Consider the following 11,298-nt stretch of genomic DNA (forward strand, 5'->3'; position numbering starts at 1 on the left):
AGAGAATAAAATGCAAATTATATATAGGCAAAAACCCATTCAGATCTCAACTGATTTCTCAAACCATACCCTCCAATCTAGGAGGTCATGGAACCACATATTTCAAGTTCTGCAAGAAAGTGGATGCCAACCAAGAATTTATATCCAGCAAAATTGTTTCACATTTGAAGATGAAATAAAAATTGACCATGATAAACAAATGTTAAAAGAATTCACAATTAGAAGGCCTGCATTACAGGACATTCTCAACAAAACAAACCTGTCAAAATAGTTAAACACAAGTAAAGAGAACTAAGGACATTTCTGTTTCCTGTATTATTTGTAGATAACCTTCCAACATAAAAAAGTTGTGAAAACTACTTTATCTCAGAAATGAAAATTCATAATGTCACCAACAGTGATATGATTGTGGTCCTGAATTTCTGTGGATTGGAAAGGAATTGAGTGTGTCCCTTGTAATTTTGGGTGCTAGAAGCTCAGTGTGTCAGTGTAGAGTTGGTGGGATATTTAAGAAGTGGGGACTAGTGATAGGTTCTTGAACACATTATATAATAGAGTTCTGGAGGAACCCAGGTTACTTTATGTGACAGCAAATCATTGTAAGACGAAGTCTGGCCCCTGAGCCTCTCTTGCTCCCTGTCTTCCATGTGATTGATCTTTCCTTTATTCATGGGCCTCTTTCATGATGCCATCCACTATTGGGTGATGTATCCAAAAGGCCCTCATCAGATGATGAATCTGTGGGCCTTAGAACTGATCTTGGGTTCTACCTCCCAAAATGTAAGCTAAAGAAACAGATTTCTTTTTTTTTTTTTTTTTTTTTTTTTTTTTATCTTATTTGGCCCAGTGGGCCCAGGTATTTTTTTGTATCAATAGAAAACAGAATATGACATAACATTTAGAAGACTAGGTTTTACTTTTGTTATGATATCAAATCAACTTTTGTATTTCATTTCTAAAATATCTATCTCGTCCTTTAAGTCACATTGACTTAAACATCCTTAAATCTATTGCATATGCTCTTCATTTTCAGAGACTAAAATTTTGTTTATTCTGTTTGCATCTTGCAAATTAATTACTAGACATATTTATCACCTTTTCTGTCTTTTAGAAAATGAGTTCAAAATGGAAGCTAAATTAGAAAATGGTTCTGAAGCCAGAATTAAGGACAGGTGCGCTCACTTCTTGGGACTTTTAGAACATCAGCCATGGCCCCCTTCTTCCTGCGGGGAGAAGTCTGTATCATTACCTTTAAATAAAACCTGCTTAATATGCTTGCCTTGGCGTGCTTCTCTAGTGTTCAATCTTCAACATTAGAAGGAGCAGAACTCGTCACCAGTAAATGGCGGTATCAGTTCTACAAATGAAAAGAATGAATATGTTCATTGTACATACTTAGGAAATTATGTCCACTGAATCTTTTCTTTATAATAATATTGTTGAATTCTAATTTGTGAGAGCAATATAGCAACTACATTCTTTAGGTCATAATGATACAGAAAATTCATTTTTAAAAAATATATTGAGTAGCATGTATCCCAGGAATATGGCCCCAATTAATCTGAATTTGCACAGAAATGGTTACTTTTGTACTCTTCAACATTCATTAAGTTACACATTGGTACTATTTATGTTTACCAGCAAATACCTGTGGGGGAATTGTCTATTTTGATATTTAATTCACTCAGTCACTTGCTTACAATTTTATGTTTATTCTATTTTATGTTAATGTAGTGCAACTTTAGTGAATGCATTACAATGGACTTTTAAAATATTGTTCTACTCTTAGTTTTCTGGACATCTTGTGTTTGTAATTTAATCTATCATCTGGATGGTGAGAGACATATATGCCCATGAAATGAGGCCACAAAGATAGGAACCAGTCACCAAAAAACTTGCCAGGGAGGGCCTCTAGGACAAGCTCAGCTCCTGCCAACCTCACTCACATGAATACCATCAAGGCCAGCCTAGACGTGGCCCATCTTGCCTAAATCAGAACCTTGAGCTAAATAGAAACTTGTTTAAAGACAATAAAATGGGGTGGTTTGTGGTGCTCAGGTCATAGCTCAGTAGTAGTTTGCCTGCCTAGCACATGTGAGGCCCTGTGTTCAATCCTCAGTGACACATAAAAATAAATAGAATAAAGTTATTGTAGAAAAAGATTCTTAAAATAAAAAAAAAGAGTTGGATAGTTTGTGATGCAAGAACATCCCTGAGTCGCTCCATATGACATTCTTAGAACTCAGCTTTCTTTTCTGCTCTACATAATCACCTTATTTTCTACCCTTCTGTATCCATTGGTTTCCTACAAATGTGTGACAATTGGTCCTATGCACTAAAAGGGGAAATAAAATCCTCCCATGACTCATGGTAATCTGCTGAGATATTTTGATCCACATATTTCAGTTTAATGGCACAGTGCTATATTTTTTTTCTGTCATTTTTTTGTTGATCTTAGAGTCATGTAATTTTTCAGAATAGCATTATTAATCATGTAATATTTTTTGGTCTCTGACCTGTTTCTCAGATTCCATGCCAGTCAGTCAGTCTGTGGATAATAACTCATGATGGAAACTTCAGCTTAATATGAAAATCTGTGATGACTTCAACCTCTATAGAACATCTTCTTCTTAACATATGGACCATTGTTACTACTTTTCACAATATGTTAGCAAACTAGTATTAGTAATTCAATTTTAGTGTGTGATGGAAATTGAGAGAAATAATGTAACACTCTCATTGACAAACATCAGATTGCAGAATATGTGAATGCAAGTCTATTTACATCCAAAGTCCATGTAACTCATGTTAATAAAATAACAAAGTGTCTCAGTGGTTTAAGGATTAATTCAAGCCTGAGCTATCTGCTTTTTAAAAAGAATCAACAAAAAGCAAAAATATAATTTTTTATAAAGGCACGTAAAACTGATTTTCCTTTTTAGAATAAAAAAGTTATCTTTTTGGAAAATGGAATAATAGACAAATTTACATTAATCATTTTTTTAAAGAGGAAATATCTATATAGTGGCAACTCTTGGTAAATCCTCATTAAAACAGAGAAAGACAAATGACTGCATGTTTAGAGTTGTTGTGCCCAGCGGCTCGAGACACCACAAAGACCACCAGAGACCATGATCAATACAAGCAACAAAGAGTCATTTATTAGCAAGCTCAAGCCTGGTCCTCCGCACACTAGGTAACCAGTGATGCTAAGAGGCCCGAGCCCTTGTTCAGCAGGCTTTTATAATGAAAGGCAAACAGTTTTACAGTGTTCTTTTGAATTGGTTAACATATAAAATCGTATACAATGTTATTTTAAGTTCTGGGTCACCCTGACCTCCGAGAGGAGGGTTATCTTTAAGGTTGCTTTTGTGCCAGCAAAGTTTGCTTTTGGGTCAGCCCCCTAGCCTTTACAGATAAGAGACGGAAATTCTTTGCAGCTTTTATGAGGGGTTGAGGGCAATTTGGGAAGAGCCTTGTATTTGTATTTACACAGGTGCGGGCTCTTTCTATCTTTACATTCCCCCCTTTCCAAGAACACTAAGAGAGCCAATCTTGGGTCTCTATAGTTTTAACCCTTGCTGCTTTACGGGCTGATATTGGGTCCTTACCACCATTAGCTGTACCGTATTTATTCTATCTTTAACAAAAGCAATTAACTTATTGAACATACAACGTCCTATAGTTAAAGCTAGTAGCAACAATATTAGGGGTCCCACTATAGCGGACACCAGAGTAGTTAACCAAGGGGAAAAATTGAACCAGGATTCAAACCAGCTCTGACTAGCTTCCTGTTCTTTCTTTCTGTTTGTTAGTCCTTCTCTGACTTTGCCCATACTATCCTTGATTATCCCAGAGTGATCTATATAAAAGCAACATTCTTCTCCCAGGGCTGCACATAGACCTCCTTGCTTATAGTCTTTAAAGGCAGGTAAATTTGGTAATCAATGAGCTTTGGAGATCCTTAACATTTTATTCTCCAAGGGGCAGTCTCCAACTTCCAGAGGCAGATGGGTTTCATGGCCTTCATTTCCTCGATTTGACCCGATCCCCTACTTCTACCCTAACTACCTGTTCTTAATTCTGGCTTCATCCCCCCCTTTTGCTATAGGAACTCCTTGCTGCTGTAGGGAAAGGGGCGTCGATCATTCTGGCTGCTTCGAAGCTGAAAGGGGGAAGTGTGGGGCAAGCAGTTTGGAGTTCCCTTTTAAAAATCAGGTCAATGGAGGGGTCCAAGGTAGAAGTCTGGCTGGGGAAGTGCAGGTTGTAAAGTCATCTGGGGGTGAGTGCTTCTATGAGAGAAGAACAAAAAGACATGAGTACTGAAATGAGATTAGTACAAAGTAAAGATTGCAGCATCTGAAACATGCCACTGAGTATCATGAAAATGACGGAAGTCAATCTCTCACCAGGAGGTGGAAGAACTGAGAAATTGTTCCCATACCTAGGTCTAACAAAGGCTGGAGAGGACATGGCCTTTCTTTGGGAACTTTAACATTGTCCAGGTTATCAGGAATGTAAACACAACATTTAACGCTTAATGTCATAGATGTCCCCAGAAAATACAGTTAAGCTACTTAATGTCATCTGATTCTTGTAAAATATCCCTTTATTGGTATAACCTGTGTTTAGTAGAGATCTCTATAATTCTGTTACTTAGGCCTAGATAATCATAGGAGCAAACATAGATTAAGTCTACCTGTGTAGCTTAGGAAGGTCTTAAACTAACTAAAAACTTCTGACTCTGGAAGTTTCTCTTGATAGTTATCAGGCACATTTGCTGAAGAATCTTTCTTTCATTTGTAGCTTCCAGTCTTCATTCTAGTGGGCTAATACAAGTGTACATCTTAAGTTACATTTAACTATTATTTCTTTTAAATGCCCAAGAATGGCTATAGTTTGGTTTTGACTGTTTTGCTGGGTGTCTAAGATCAATCTGGTCAAATTGACCTGGTCCCTGTCTTGTTAAAAAGTCAGCTGAGTTCCCACAGAGGCCATTCATAGAGAACTTAAGAGCAGCTTCTTAGCTCCACCAGTGCCATTGGTTAGGCAGGGTCTCTTGATGAGGTGGCTTCCTTTGGAAGCATGAAGGGATGTCTCCCATTTTCCATGACCCTCCTCTGCAGGAGATGCACTGAGTGATTTTTCATCCTCTAGTCTCAAAAATCTCCTTGATCAGGAGGTTGTGTGACCCAGAGTTGCAGTGCTCCTTTAGAGAAGTCCTCTTATTCCCTAGGTTCAGGCTGACTTTGAGGGCACGATACTGTTTTTTTTTTTTTTTTTTCTTGGCCTCTGTATTTAATTCCAATTTCTAAGTTTGATCTTAATCATCCAGCAAGCTAGTCTCACCAGTCATAAACTAAGAGTACTGGGCTTTAACTTTAATGTCCATAACTTTACAGTTATTTACCCTTTGATCTAACTGGAGTCTGTATTAGTACTGGAAGTTACCACTATCTGTTCTATAGGTGATGGCTTATTATCACAAGTTACCTAGGTTGTATGTTCTGGAGCAGCTACTTCTGCAAAACAGTAACAGGCAACAGTTTTACAAAGTGAAATTAGCAAGAGTAAAAACATATTCAGCTTGTATAATAGCTATCTTGAATTTTGACTGAGAACCACATTATATCCCCTATTTGAGATCATAGTAATTTTACAACAAAAACCAATCTTTTGACTATAACTTTAAATAAGCTGTAGTCTGACTTATTTTGGAGTCACTCTAACATGCAGTAAGGTGGGAGGCAGAGCCTTATCTCAGGTAAGGCATGGCTCTTTACAGATCTTAAGTGTTCTAATTTTGATGTTGATCTTTGCTTCTTCCTTAAATATCATTAAGTAGTTTACATATACTGTTTCCTGAGTCTGTATAAACTTTATAATTAACACAATTTAACATTGTATCTAAAACATGAATCAAAGAAAGGCTGAGAAAGCTTTTAACTTTCCTTTTGTGTGGCAAAATGCTTTCACCTACGATATGAACCTTTAAACAAATTAGTCTGTCACTAACACTTAGATATACATTTACATTTCAATTTTTATCTCAGTGAAATAAGTAACCAATTTTACATATATCTTATTGATAATAGGTCCCATAATAGAACATTAAATGATAAAATAAATCCCCAATAAAATGTACTCCTTAAGTTTAAGATTACCATTACAGACAAGTTTATTCTGGAGAATGGCAGCACTTGATAAATTCCCTGCTTTAAAAACTTGTATACCTGGAAAATATGAACACATTTATCATACAACTGGTGACCATTTCACAATTATCTTGACACTTTTATCTTACCAAATTTAGTTTTTAAAGAAAAATGTAGACTCTGTAACATAGTACAATACTCTAACAGTTGTTTAACCATAACTGTATACACCCCAATTTTTAAGACTAATTGTTCTAAATAATAAAACTTAGTAGACACAAAGTTAAGAGTAAATTAGTGTTTCTAAGAAATCCTTGTCATTTTACCATGTCATTTTACCATATCGATTAAACTTTGGTTTATATCAGAACATTAGTATTTCACCTTAGGAAAAACTTTAAATAGCTTTAGCTGTCTCACATACATACAACCAACTTAGTTACAGGCAAACTTGTTGAAACCTGCCTTTTACTTACAAACAGACTTTCTTAGCACTTACTTAGACCTTCGTATAGTTCATCACATAAACACTTTCTTACCCAGAAACATTTCCTTTTCCCTTTTACTAAATATATTTCCATACCCAGAACCTTTTATTTTCTCTTTCCTTTCTGTCAACACCTTTTTGTTCACATTTTGAAACAACTCTCATGAAATTTCTCAATTTAGATAAATTACTCCATTTTAACAAGATAAAATACTTTGTTGTTTATAGTACTGTAACTGAAACACAGTGAGAGGGGTGATGGTAACTCTAAATCCAAATCTAAGAGCTTCTTGGAGCTTTGCAGAACTGGAGGGGGAGCAGGGGGAAGTGGTAAGGGAGCAGATGGAATGCTCACCGTCCAGGTTGTACCTGTTAGGACATAACTCTTAATAACCTTGTTTTTAGTAATGACACAAAGCAATTTTAAACACTTTTTAATTTATTAACCTATGAAAACACCAATAATGTTTGAGTATGTTAGTCCATGGAATTTAAGGACTTAAGAGTACTTAATGTTATTTAACAATTAGCATTTTAACTTTACAAATTAATCAGATGTCACTAGCAAACACATTTGAGTAGTCCCATACATGTTAAATTTAATTCACTTATTCTGCAAAAAAAAAAAAAAGATATCAGACAAGTGTCCTGAACAGTATTTGCTGTCTCTTTCCTGTTGAAGAAAAGTCCTAGAAACAATTGATATTAGACATTGTTTAACATCAACATTTCATTAGTTTGACCACCTAGAGACGTGCAAATTATTTCTAAAGACATTTCACTTTTATTAGTTTACCCAATTTAAATTGAACCCTTTTAAATCACATGAATAAAAGTATTTGGATCCATTTTTTAAAATTTTAATTTTAGGAGCGCTCAGTTTTGATACAGACAAAACATGATATCAGACAGCACAACATACAAATAACACAAAAATCAAAGGCCTTGTAACTTTATCTCCATTGCAATGTAACAGATGTTTAAAAATAACTCTAGAGTTGGATAAAAATAGAACTGATCAAAAAAAAAAATCATTAACCTAGGTATGTAGGATCAAAATTATGAGCTCAGAAATACAGCATTAAAGAAAAACAAAACAAAACAAAAATCCTAGAAAATGAGTTAGTTTTGTGTACCATCCCAGGAGTTTAAAATGACACTATTTTTTTCCCCCCTCAGGTTACTCCCACATCTCCTGCTGAGACTGCTACAGTGTACATTCCAATGCAGGCTTCAGCAAGGCCAGGCAGGGGGAGGGAGGGATTGCCCAGGACTTTTTAACCGCCCCCCCTTTTTTTTTTCTGGTTGAGAAATCAGGTTAGGTTTGAATGCAGAAAATCACAAAACATTATTTCCCACTACTTTTGAGGAATGTAGCTGCTGAGCTCTCTGCCTAGGGGGATTGGAGTAAACAAATATCTTAGGAACAAGGAGAAGGACTATAAAGTACCCTGCAATGAGTATCCCTAAGCCTAAGATCGGACTAATACAATAAAGAATTTAATATGAGACAAGAGTAAAGACCGTATGGTACAATACACAAACAGACAGACATATAGCGCGCTAGATCAAAGTTGGCCAGTTGGTATTTTGTCAACAAAAACAAAAATTTCCGATTGTGACACAGAATCGCCCAGATGCAACACAAAGGTTGCCCAGATGCAGCACAAAGGCTGCCCAGTTGGGTCGAGGGGACGTGTCCCGAGATCCTGCTGGGGTCCTATAGTGCGTCCGCCAGCACTTTACCAGCCCAGAACCAGAACCTGCAGGCAATCCAGACAGAAATACGGCAATGCCTTACTCACCGGCCAATGATGTCACTTATGACTCTATGATCAGGTATCTGTGTGGGCTTGGGGTATCCCGGGCGAGCCCCCATATGTTGTGCCCAGTGGCTCGAGACACCACAAAGACCACCAGAGACCATGATCAATGCAAGCAACAAAGAGTCATTTATTAGCAAGCTCAAGCCTGGTCCTCCACGCACTCGGTAACCTGTGATGCTAAGAGGCCCGAGCACTTGTTCAACAGGCTTTTATAATGAAAGGCAAACAGTTTTACAGTGTTCTTTTTAATTGGTTAACATATGAAATTGTATACAATGTTATTTTAAGTTGTGGGTCACCCTGACCTCTGAGAGGAGGGTTATCTTTAAGGTTGCTTTTGTGCCAGCAAAGTTTGCTTTTGGGTCAGCCACCTAGCCTTTACAGATAAGATAAGAGACAGAAATTCTTTGCAGTTTTTATGAGGGGTTGAGGGCAATTTGGGAAGAGCCTTGTATTTGTATTTACACAGGTGCGGGCTCTTTCTCTTTACAGAGTCTCTTAAATGTATCAACTTCTCAGGCTGAATTTGGGCTATAAGTTTTTTTAAGATAATTCAAAGAACCTATTTAAAGTCACATTTAAATCTAAGGACTAAATTTAAGTAAATAATTTCAAGGCTTTTCTTTTCTAATTTTCACTGTGCTTGTATATTAAAGATCAAGAGAGTAGTATTTTATGGAGATAATTCCTTTGTGATCATGAAATAAGTTTTCTTTTGCTGAATTATCCACACTGTTATACTTCTTATTCTCACATAATTTGTTCCTAATATCAATATTATATGCATAAGATGATATTACATATTGTGTTATATACCATATATGTTACATATAGAAGTGCTAGTAGTTCATGTAGTTTCACTGCTATATGATTTCCAGTCTACTAAATACCACATGGTTCATTTATTTCTTCTCCTTTTAATGGCATCTGAATTCTTTCCAAGTTTTACATTAATATTTTGTGTCCTTGTAACCTAATTATTTTCTATGTAATTCATTGCGCATCTGTAATGGTTGTTCTTTAGTTGAATGGGTAAGTTAGAGATGATATGAATGTTCAGGTTTAAGAAACAATGCTTAAGTTAGAGATGATATGAATGTTCAGGTTTAAGAAACAATGCTAACCCAGGTACAGTGATACACGCATATAATCACAGCTACACGGAGCAATGAAATAGGAGTGTCACACCTGTCTCTTGCTTTTGCTGACACTAAGATATTAAGAATTGTTTCATTGTGAATAGTACTTGCTCATTTAATTCACAATTTTATCTGTGAGAAATCTTAGAAGCTAGCATCTATGTTCTGGTGCTGCTGCTTCCTCCTTTTCCTCTTTTTTTTTTTCTTTCTTTATTAAACTCAGTGGTGTGCTACCATTAAGTTATATACCTAGTCTTTTTAATTTATTTTTTTGCTGTTGTTTTTAGAGAAGATCTCATTAAGTTGCTGAGGTTGGTTTCGGACTTGAGATCCTCCTGCCTTAGACTCCTGGGGTTGCATATGTGCATCACCATGCCCAGCCACATAATCTTTTTGTTGTTGTTCTTTTTAGTTATACATGACAGTACAGTATAATTTGACTTATTTATATAAACATGGAGTACATCTTCTTCTAATTAACATCCCAATCTTGTAGTACATGATGTAGAGTTTGACTGAGGTGTATTCATATGTGTACATAGGAAACTTATGTCAGAATCATTCCTTTTCTTTCTTGAATTTGAATTGAATGAAAATCTCCCTGAGGGTTATCTGTGCTAACCAATCACAGGGAGGATATTGTTCCACACAGTGCCAACTCTACACAGGAATTTTCCTTGTTGTAAACCTGGGTGTATTGAAATTCACTTGCAAAGGTGAGGGTGGAATTTTGGAGTCCAGCATCAGTGAATGTATATGTGGAGTAAGTAGCTGGGATAAGACTTTAGACTTTCAAATTTCTGCTCTCCTCAAGCACCCTGTGTATCTTTGCAAGAATAGCTGAATTTCTCATGAAAGCTTGTGCTTCAGAACTCCTGATTTACTTGTTTATGAGAGACTACTGATTTTAATTTTCTCGTGAAATCAAAAATAAATTTTATGAGATCCATGTATATTTTATATAATTTTTAAATGTTTTAGTTTGCCATTAGAGAAAATATTACCATCCTTTTAAATTTCTTTTATATTACCAGAGTTAGATGTTAGTTTTCTTGGATAATAAAATAATCAATAGGCATTTCTCAAATAAAATATATACTTGAATGTAATATTTGTATGTTACATACCATTTCTCTCTTTGTCTTTGTTTAAAGTATTCTATAGCACATCATGAACTTTGTCATAGTGTCTACATAAATTCATTTTTTTCTCCTAATTGCTTCTAGGTTTTCTTGTATGAAAGGACTTTTACCTACTAGGATTACAATATTACTTTTATGGCCCATGTATTTGGTGTTATTTATGATTGTTTTCCTTGCTTTTTATCAGCTAGCACCAGAAAGTCTGCAAATCCTAGTCATGCAATATAATAATTTTTTTTAATTTTCAATGCTAGTTTTACTTTTGTGTCTTCTAAATAAACCTATTGTGGGTCAAGAGATTTGAAATTTCAATGATTTGTCTATTTTACCAAATATTATATCTGAATTTACCCTTGATATATTAGTATCAACCTTATGGAGTGCCCATACATCAGTAATTTTCCTATAAAATAATACTTTTCAGACTCTTAAAGTTTAACTAAAGCATTATTTCATCATTTCCTTCTTTCTGCCAAACTATTTCCCTCAGGTGCTAAGGTCCATCTCTCTTATGTTTGTAGTTAGTGTTGTTTAACTGACTCCATCATG

The sequence above is a fragment of the Sciurus vulgaris genome (genome assembly GCF_902686455.1).
Source record: "Sciurus vulgaris genome assembly, chromosome: 9".
In the NCBI taxonomy this organism is placed as follows: Eukaryota; Metazoa; Chordata; class Mammalia; order Rodentia; family Sciuridae; genus Sciurus; species Sciurus vulgaris.